At 30.0% G+C, this 10,535-nt stretch overlaps 1 pseudogene; it reads left to right on the top strand.

Annotated features, from left to right (window-relative positions):
* Window positions 1–1,737: 1,737 nt before the first annotated feature.
* Window positions 1,738–8,565, top strand: LOC107619577 (putative aldo-keto reductase 1; annotated as a pseudogene).
* Window positions 8,566–10,535: the final 1,970 nt, after the last annotated feature.

Below are 10,535 nucleotides of genomic sequence, written 5' to 3'. Positions count from 1 at the left end.
GCTTCTTATTTTGATTGAAGTTTCTTCTTCCTCCTCTACCTCTGGGATACCCTCTGGTTCGACCACGATAGTGGGGATATTGATTTCGAAGAGGTCCCTGATGTCCCCACTGTGGGTTGCGTCAGTAAAGAGCATCCCACTTCTAGAACTCTTGACAGTTCCGAATCCATTGAACACCTATAGCCTGAGATCGGCTCAAAGGCGAAACCACGTTCTGTTGAGGGGTCTTAGAACTCTGACCCTCCATACGCCTAACTGGCTGCCTTTGTTGAGCCTGCTTTCTTCTTCATTCTCTCTTTTTCAAAGATTACTGCGACTTCAGCATCAAAAACAGCATTACACCGTGGACACAGAGATACATCACGGTCTTTTATCTTCTGCTGTACCAAGAAATTGAGCAAACCATCTCCTGCTCGAGAGTATACCGATCGAACTTGTGACTCAAAATCATCAAGAGCCACATCAAAGTTGTAAGACATGCCAACCATATTCACTCCAAAGCACGGTTCAACAAAGCTGGCATCAGCATCGAAGGGGATCGGTATCAACCTTCATCTCTTTCTTACCATCGTCGAATTTCAAACGTCCATCCATAATAGCTTCCTGAATTAAATCCCTGAAACGAACACAATTGTTAGTCGAATGACTAGTTGCTTGGTAAAATTTACAATAAGGTTTTCCTTGGGAATAGAGAAAAAACCATGACTGCTCTGCAGTGCGTAAAACCAGAAAATAGCAACAGCATGTGATATTCAAAATTCAATATAAAATCCAAGTTAAATCCAATGACTTTAAAAATTAATATGGTTCAACTTCACTTTAATGACTTAATCCCATCCGTGAATATTAATATTTGATAGATGTATTAGATTAAAACTAATGATACATATATAGATAGTTCTCTCTCTATCCATATGTCACGACATTTGCAGTTTCTATTTTACTAACAAAATATTAGAAAAACTGCTGTGATCATAATGAACGTTTGAAAGAAGAGGGAAAAAAAATCAATCTTAAAATTTTGCTCTTACCCAATAAAATTCATTATGACAACTAATTTAAATATAAAAGTTATAACTTTTAAAATCTGAATTGAAGCTTTCGCTTAAATTAATTCTTAAAAAAAAGCACTTGTAATACTAAATTTTTTAAGCAAAATAACTTTTGAATGTGTAATAAATAAAAAATTATGACAACCAAAAAATTACTTGCAAATTTATGGTACCAGTAACAAGTTTATAATTTTATTTTTAAAACATTAAACACAACTTCAATAATCTCGTACTTGAAAATTTATGGCCCCACTTAGTTATTTTTCTAGTTCGGTCCCTGGTGCTAACGTCTTGTGTTGGTTAGTATTTATTCTATTTAACCTTTCATGATTTTCTCCACTAAGTATTATATATGGATTGATTATTCTTAAAAAAGAAAAGGAAAAAAAAAAATAGAGAGAGAGAGAGAGAAATAAATAAATAAATAAAAGAAGATCAAGTCATTGATCAACCAAGAGCAATGTTTTACTTTTCTGATTTATGGTGACATACTCAGTGATGAAATCAACGCCAATGCTGAGACACACAATGTCGTTACCAAAGTCACGTAGGGCAGATAAGAAATTGAAGTAACAAAATTAAAGCATATAGTGCATGCATCCCGAATTAACAAGTATTACATAAATATATACATATACAAGCTCATATAGTCATATTTCATACATAATCGTCAAGGCTCCATTTGGATTCTGTTTTGTGTAACGTAAATACAGAGACAATGGCCGAAGTTCAGAGCATCCATATTCCTCGTGTGAAACTTGGTAACCAAGGCTTTGAGGTATTAAACTCTATATTCTAATTCAAACTCTAAAAGTTTAGTTTAAAAGATAAAAATAACCTATCAATCTGTTGAGTTATTATTATTTATTAGATGCTCTCAAAGTAAAATAAAAAAATTTATTCTTTTCAATCAATTTATGTCATATAAACTAAAGTGATTTTGTTATAAATATTCGTTAATCATTTGTCACTTAATTAATACATCAGTACAAAAGTGATTAATTTACACCGAAAATACCTAACAATTTTTCTAATCTACTGGGGCTTATATTCAAATCAAAGTATATCTTGAAAGTGGAACTTCTAATAATAATAAATTAATAATTTTATTGGTATTGTGGATCAAGCATTATGTATCTTGTACAAATTAATATAAGGATTTGCAGTCAAAGATAACTGTTGATCCAATGTAGTTCTGTCTTTTTAAATATTTTAACTTGGATATTATGAAACATTTATATATTAACTTATGATTCAATTATTTACTCTCATATATATTAAGGTTTCAAAAGTTGGGATTTGGATGTGCGAACCTTACTGGAGTCTACGCTGCTGGTGTTTCTGAAGAGGAAGACATTTTTATTATTAAGCATGCTTTTAATAAGGGAATCACCTTCTTTGATACTTCTGATATTTATGAACTCAATGCTAATAAAATTTTGGTCGGAAAGGTAAATTATTACTGTACTTCTTCATAAATTTATTTGGGTTTCGCTTGCAATTACAATTTTTAAGGACATAAATTTGTTTCTTTCTAAAAAAAATTACGCATTCGGCATCATTAAGATTATTATATATATAGTCTCTTACATTTTTAATAAAAAAAACTTGGATATTTAACTATATTTGGTATGTATTTCTATTTTCTATTTTTGTTTTTTAATATTTTTTAATTTAAAATTTTATAAAAAAATAAAAATAATAAAATTCTATTTTTTGTTTTTATCTTTTTTTTCCACAAAATTTTAAAAACAGAAAACAATAAAAATAAAAAAAAACTAAAAATATATACCAAATACATTCTTACCTTTTCTATATTGTATTGCATCAATTGCACATGGAGTTTCTATTGCCTCATTAACTTAAAATAAGTTATCCAAAGTTATTTTTAACCCCTCAAGCTCTTCACTCATTAAAATAGAACAATAATAACGAAATTCTCCTTGGATTATAGTTATTAAAATCAAATTGATAATTGACTTAACTAAATTATTAGATTATTAGTTTAACTGATAAATTACAAATTTGAACTATTAATCTAGTAATAATTAAATAAATATATAAAATTATAATATATTAAAATTAAATAATAAAATAAATATAATATTTATTATTAAATATTTGAGTGATAAAAATAATATTTCACATCTCTCAAATCTAATAATATCTAAATAAATTCAGTTTTATAATAAATTATATATAGATATTTTTTAATATAGTAAGTATCTTGCACTTAAATTAGAAGATTATAAATTCAATTTTTAAAATTAATAAAACATATTATATGCAATAAAAAATTTTTAGAAAAGAAAAGTTATTCCAATATATATAAAAAGAGCCACGCTCTATATGAACTACACAACTACAATTTGGATAGAGCTTTTGAAATATATAAAATTATTATTGCACTATATAATGAGAAGAGACAGTGGCTTGGTGGAAAAGGTTGAGTGCTTAAGTAATTTCCAGAACAACAATTAATGTGCGTGATCCACACAGTGCATATGCGCAGTCCTTGCGTCTGAATCGCACGGGGTTTGAGGCTTTGTGCGACTGCTTAAACACTAGGTACCATGGCTATATTTGTTTGGAGGGAAAATAAAAAGAAAGAAAAAAAAGATTATTTTTTATTATTTAGTTGAAAAAAAAAACTAAAAAAAAAGGAATAGAAAAAAATTGATAGAGTTCATTAATTTTTTTTTTTAATATTAAAAAAATAAAAAAATAATTTTTTTATTTTTAATATTATTTCTTCACTTTTTTTAATATATTTTATAATATAAGGATAAAATTATCTTTTTATAATATTTCTCTCTTTTTTATTTTCTTTCCATCTAAATACATCTAAGAAAAATAAAAATTTACTCAATTTCTTTCTTTTTCTTTCTTTCTTTTCTATTTCCTTCATCTCTATTTTTTTTCTTCAAACCAAACATAGAAAGGATCCCAAGTTCGATTCCCATAGTACTATTTTTGGAATTAATTTCCAAACAATAGCTATTTTATGTCATCTATCAGTACCGCTGGAGTACAATGGACATGTATGGTTCTTGTACTTGAACCGCACTGGGTTTGTGGGAACTGTCCGATTTTTAGTGAGATTGACCGCTGTTGACCGGATTAATAGCAAGTCCAGTTTGTAAAATGAACTAAACTGACTTGATTATCGGTTTTTCGGTCGAATTGGATGGTTTAGTTTAGTTGTGAGAATAGATACTTTGCATGATCCACCAACACTATTAGTGTACAGTGGAGTATAATGTCCGGTTCTTGCGCCTGAACCCCACCAAATTTGTCCGAATCGCTCGATTTTTAGCAAATTTGACTGCTGTTGACCGGATTAATAGTATGTCCAATTTGCAGAGTGTACCAAATTGACTTGATTATTAGTTTTTGGGTCAAATCAGTTGGTCTGGTCTGATTGTGACGACAACACTTTGTATTTTGACTTTGTTATGGAGAATAATTTTGTCATTTTAATTGAACAAAACAAAATGTAAAAGAATAAAAGAAACATTAGAACACATGTGATATGAGAGGTACATGTATAAAGATTTATTAATTATGTACTGGTATAAAAAAATTTAAATATTTTAGTATAAAAATATATAGTGTAATGTTTATTCAAAGTAACTACAAACTGAAAGTATGGTATGCGATCGTGTAGTGGCAGACTGGCGGTGAGCCAGTAACTGCTACTGTTTTACAGAATGGAGGTGAGGTGAGATGAGCTCTTAGCTCTATGGTGTACCATTTGAGAGTGAGGGTGAGAGAAAGTTTGGGGTTGGTTTGATCAACATAGTATTTTTTTCTTTTTAAATGAAAGCAACATCGTTTCGGCCTTTCGGGGTGGAGAACTAAAAAAAAAAAAAATCCGATCCAGTATGGGTTTTTCAAATTCGCCGATTCATAAGCTTTTGTAAAGATAGGTTGAGTCAAACTGATTTTCATCGGTTTTGTTTTTTGTTTGATCCAATATCCAATTTGGACTAGTCGTGAAGTGGGATCGCCTTTCTTTCGTCTCGACCATTCAGGTCGGTCTGGTTTTTTAAATTATAGGGCATAGTTGTCAAAACTGAACTGGTGATCGAACCGGTCAGGTTACTAGTTTATTAGTTTATTGGTTTAACCGATGGATTACTGGTCCAACCGGTAAAACCAGTCTCGCATAAATAAAAAATAAAAAATAGTCAAAAATCTAAAATTAAAATTTGAAATACATATTTTTACTAACATTTTAAGAACAATTAAGTCTTGAATTCTATAAATAACTAATACAAAGATAGATATAAAATTAATCCGTACTACTATAATAGTATCTTAGTTAGACACAATAAGAATAACAATTTATGAATTATATCCAAAGAGGAATTTCAAAGTATGAATATCTTTATATAATTAAATAATTATATAAATTTGTTTTTCTTCTCAGAATAAGTAATTTTTATTTTAGTTTTATATTAATTATTATATTTTTATTTTAAAATTAATTAATTTGTACTTCAATTAAAAAATAATTAATTTAAAAAATATTGAATATAAAAAATATTGAGTTAAGTGTTTCCGTGTATATATATGTGTATTAGTTAAGATATTATATAAAATGAAATTTATACTATAAAAGCATTAATGATACCAAGAAAATATATTAGTGCAATGGTTGTCAATTTGGTCTTCATATGAGAAGAGCCAAAATTGATTCCCACCTCTTACAATACAATTTTTAAAATTTTCCAACCCTGCACGTTGATGTCAGCACGCATGAAGTCATCAGCATACAAGTTGACCGTTAACCATTGACCGTTGACTGTGTTATTGACTAGACCGATTCGGTTCTAGCTGTTAGTATACTAAATCAAATGAAATTCAGTTTATCGATTTTTTAATCGAACCAATCGGTTCTATCCAATTTTAACAACTATGCTATAGCGTAAAATTCAAGAAGCTATGGCTGCAACTTACCCAAAGAATTTTTACATTTTTTTATGGCTCTTGTTAGAAAAGTTTTTATTAATTAAAAATTGATTATTTCTGTAACTTTTCTTATGTAAAATATTGAAATTTGTTTTCGAGGCTTTAAAGCAACTCCCTAAAAAAATGATTCAGATAGCTGCAAAGTTTAGTGTTGAAAAGTTAGATATGAATACTTTTGATATGAAGATCAATGGTACACCAAGTTATGTACGCTCATGTTGCGAAGCTAGTTTGAAACGTCTTGGAGTTGAATACATTGATCTCTATTATCAGCATAGAGTGGACACAACAGTACCTATAGAAGACACAGTTAAGAACTTCTTTTAATAGTTTTACAAATTAAATGAATTGGAACATAGGACACATTATTCTATACTTGTCAAATCTTTTTAATACCTTTTTTTGTGTTTTATAATATCTTTTACTTTTAAAATTTGTTAAAATTATATATTATGAAATAGAAAAGGATGACATTCTAAAACTTTTTGACTTATTTTGTCTTATTAGGTGCATTATTAATAACTAGTTTGTTGTATTACAATAGATGTGTGAACTTAAGAAATTGGTGAAAGAAGGAAAAGTTAAATACATTGGATTATCTGAAGCTAGCTCGAATACAATAAAAAGGGCACATGTAGTTCATCCAATTACTGTTGTACAAATGGAATGGTCACTTTGGACTCGTGATATTGAAGAAGAGATAATTCCTATTTGCAGGTTAATTTTAGTTACTTAATTTCATAGAAGTAGGCAGGTATGAGACTTTTATGACTTGTTGTAATTTAAGATAAAAGAAAAAAACATAGACCTGTTGTTTCTAAATGTGTATTTCATTTATTTGTGATGATGTGAGATTGAGTTTTTCTAATATTTTTATTTTTTTAGAAAGCTTGGTATTAGAATTGTACCATATAGTCCTCTTGGTCGTGGCTTTTTTGGTGGCAAAGAAATTGTGAAAAACCTTCCAACTGATAGTGTTTTGGTCTGTATATTTATGAAACAAATTAAAGTTTCATCTAATCCTTATCTTTTTACTCCATAACTAGTTTGGCTTTTTGAAAAATTTTAAACTTATTTAATTTTGTGCTTTGTTTATAATTATGAATTTAATCTATCTTTTGCATCGTCAATGTGACTAGTAGTTATGGTAACTTAATATGATACTCAATTTAGTTTTTCAAGAGATGAAATTAAGATATTTACATCTATAAAATTTATTTTATTAAAAGATCAAATTAAGACTAAATTGAGTTTGACCTCTTATGTAAACTATCTGTTAAACTGCTATAGTAGTAATTATCTAAACACTTAAGTATTTTGCTAAATAAATTAGTAACAAAAATTTTAATTTAATTTATCCTTATATATTCAGAGATCAAATTGAATATTTTTATACTCAAAACCAAAGATTATTTGTAAAAATTCATAGATCAAATTCAACACTTATTCTAATAATTTTGCTATTATAGACAAAAAAGAATAATTATTTAGTTGTCTAATAGATGATTACTTTTTTATTTATTAGAATGCTCATTCTCGCTACTAAGCACAGAACTTGAAGAAGAACAAGAAGATATATGAGCGAATAGAAAGCCTTGCTAAGAAGCACCAATGCAGCCCTGTCCAATTAGCATTAGCATGGATTCTCCAACAAGGCAATGATGTTGCGCCTATCCCTGGTCAGTAACATAACAAAATATTATTATACATCTCTTTTTAATTTTCTTCATTTACAAGTATATATATATATAAGATGTAATATCAAATTTGGTTTTGAAAATTCTAAACACTCATTCAAATAGTCTTTGATTTTTTAAAATGAAGAAATTGATTTTTGAATTTTATAAATTGTATTCATCTTTAATTTAACTACTGTTAATAATTGACTTGGAACGTTACAATGTTAGTGTAGCATCCCCAACAGAAAATAACATGATTAAGATTTTAATATGATCAAATATATATCTTAAATTCGTTAATTATGTTTATTTTAGTGTCTACACCAATATAAAATTAATTAATCAAAATGAGTTTAATTAACTAATTTAGGACACCTATTTAATTATATTAGAATCTTAACTATGTCTCTTTATTACCGTGAGAGATGCTACACTGATATTTTAACGCTTCATATCAGTGTTAACAACACTTAAATTAAAGACAAACGAGATTCATAATTTATAAATTTAGAAACCAATTTGGTCCTTTCTAAAAGTCAAAAATTATTTATAGACGTTAAAATTTTTAGAGTACAAACTAGACATTACCTAATATATAATGTATGAAAAATAATATATATAATATTATTAGTTACTTGCTGAAATTTGTGTTCACCTTTACAGGAACAACCAAGACTAAGAATCTGGATCAAAACGTTAGTGCCTTAGCAGTGAGACTTGAAGAAATGGTCTTAAGAGAAATTTTTGATGCAATTCCAATTGGAGATGTAGCAGGTACTCATCACTTTAATGAAGCTTATAGAAAAGTTACATGGAAGTTTTCTAACACTCCACCAAAAGATTCAAGTACCTCTGCTTAAAGCACTCTATAATTGAACAATAGTGCACAAGTTTATCTCTTGAAGACAATTATGTGGAAGCATATATGCAGGATACTTTATAATAATACATTATGAGATACTTGTGAACTTGTATGAATAGTGTCATAGTGATATGGTTTGGTTCTTGGCTCGGTTGATTATTGTTTGTTTTGTTTTAAAATAAAATGAGTCCAGATTTACGAGTTCTGACTGACTAGCTGTTCTCTTAAGCTTAAGGCCTTGTAACTAAATAGACTGATTATTCAGGTTCTTACTTACTTGACTCCCCGATCTGTAAAGGAAGGAATGACAACACTAAAAAAAAAAGACTAATCTCAGCAAAATGAGTCATTTTCTATTACCCCTTGCAAACAAATCTGACTACTTTCTTCCTGACTTTCCAGGCATTCTCAATCACAGTACGAACATGTAAGTCAATAGAAAGATGAATCTTCTGCCTATCTTACCCTCTTCCCCTCTTGAGGGAATGCAGAGCTAGATGGAGGAATCTCAACCTATTTTAGTCTATGAGATTAGTGAGTTTTGTTGATGATTTAGTTCTTGAGATCCTTAATCTAATTTAGTCTATTAAATTCAAAAAAATACATTACATTAGTCTCAAGCTCATTTTCCATTACCGAAATAGTAACGTCGTGAGTGACGTGGCTTGCTCCTTGCCAAAGGCTAGGTAAGTCGGCAAATAAGTGGAATGACACCAATTTGATCCTTTTTCCCTTTTATAATCTAAACTAGTAACTGTCATCATTTTCTTCTTCATGTATGTGTGTAATACCCCAATTATCCTAAGCCTTACCTCTAGCCATAAAATCAAGGTTAATTAGAGGTTACAACAGTTCTAAGGCTTATACATATTTATATATAGAAGGAAATAATATATTCTAGAAGCCTGATGAAGGATACAGCTCATTTAACATGATTTGAAAAGCGCAGAACGTACTATCGAAGCTACTAACTTAAAGCACAAGAAATAAATACAGTATAGCAAAATATCATAGCATAATATTATAAGAATCTAGCCACAGCTCGTGGAGTTTAAACCGGCTAGCCATATATACAGACAACTAGAAGACTGTAGTTCGAAAGGGCTTATACAAGTTTTGTTCTCTCAAATAAAAGCCTCTAGGCAAAACAAAATTCAAAAGTGAGAGTACAAGTTAAAAATAACCAGGATAACAACAAAATAGAATAAGATCCTCCGCTCTGCTACCATCACCCAACTCACTGCGGTGGTTTGCGACCTGCATCTGAAAAACAACAACGTATGGAATGAGAACCGGAGGTTCTCAGTATGGTAACAGTGCCCAATGATGTAAGATGTAAGGCTTCGGAACGCCGAAGGCAATCCTAGAACTTCACATCACATACAGATATTCAAGCTTAGAACAAAATAAATAAATATTTAAAGAACTTAAACCATAAACCGGGTTATCTAAACTTAGGGGAATCCTAACTAATACCAATCACACCGCTGTATCCCACAGCCCTTGCCAACCTAACCTCCGTGCGATCCCATTGCCACCGCCTACCTAACCTCCTCAGCACCAGACAATCACAATTAATGCAAACAAGTAAAACACAGATAATATTCATATACAACAAGTGGTTCAAGAAGCAGGTAGGCATGTTATACAATTAGGCAAACTCAAGTAAACAAAGCAAGCAAGCATATAGAAGATGCATATGATGAATGTCTGTCCTATTGGCTGTGATATCACATGTCGGTTATCTCCAAACCCGACAGAAAATCCGGTCGACAACTCCCAGATTAGTCTCTCTATTGCGCATAAGGAGGAATAATTCCGAGGGATGAGTTCCCTACCACCTTCTCATTTCAGAGGGAAACATTTCGGGGGAGCGTGCCCTACCACCTTCCTCTAGTTGCCGCATGATTCCATGGGTTAGTGCCTTACCACCTTGCAATCAGAGAGAAATCGCATTTTCAGGAGGAA

This window comes from Arachis ipaensis, chromosome B9, assembly GCF_059453495.1.
Source record: "Arachis ipaensis isolate K30076 ecotype BB chromosome B9, ASM5945349v1, whole genome shotgun sequence".
Taxonomy (NCBI): Eukaryota; Viridiplantae; Streptophyta; class Magnoliopsida; order Fabales; family Fabaceae; genus Arachis; species Arachis ipaensis.
Note: the sequence above shows the minus strand (reverse complement) of the source record. Positions and strands in the feature narration are given on the sequence as shown.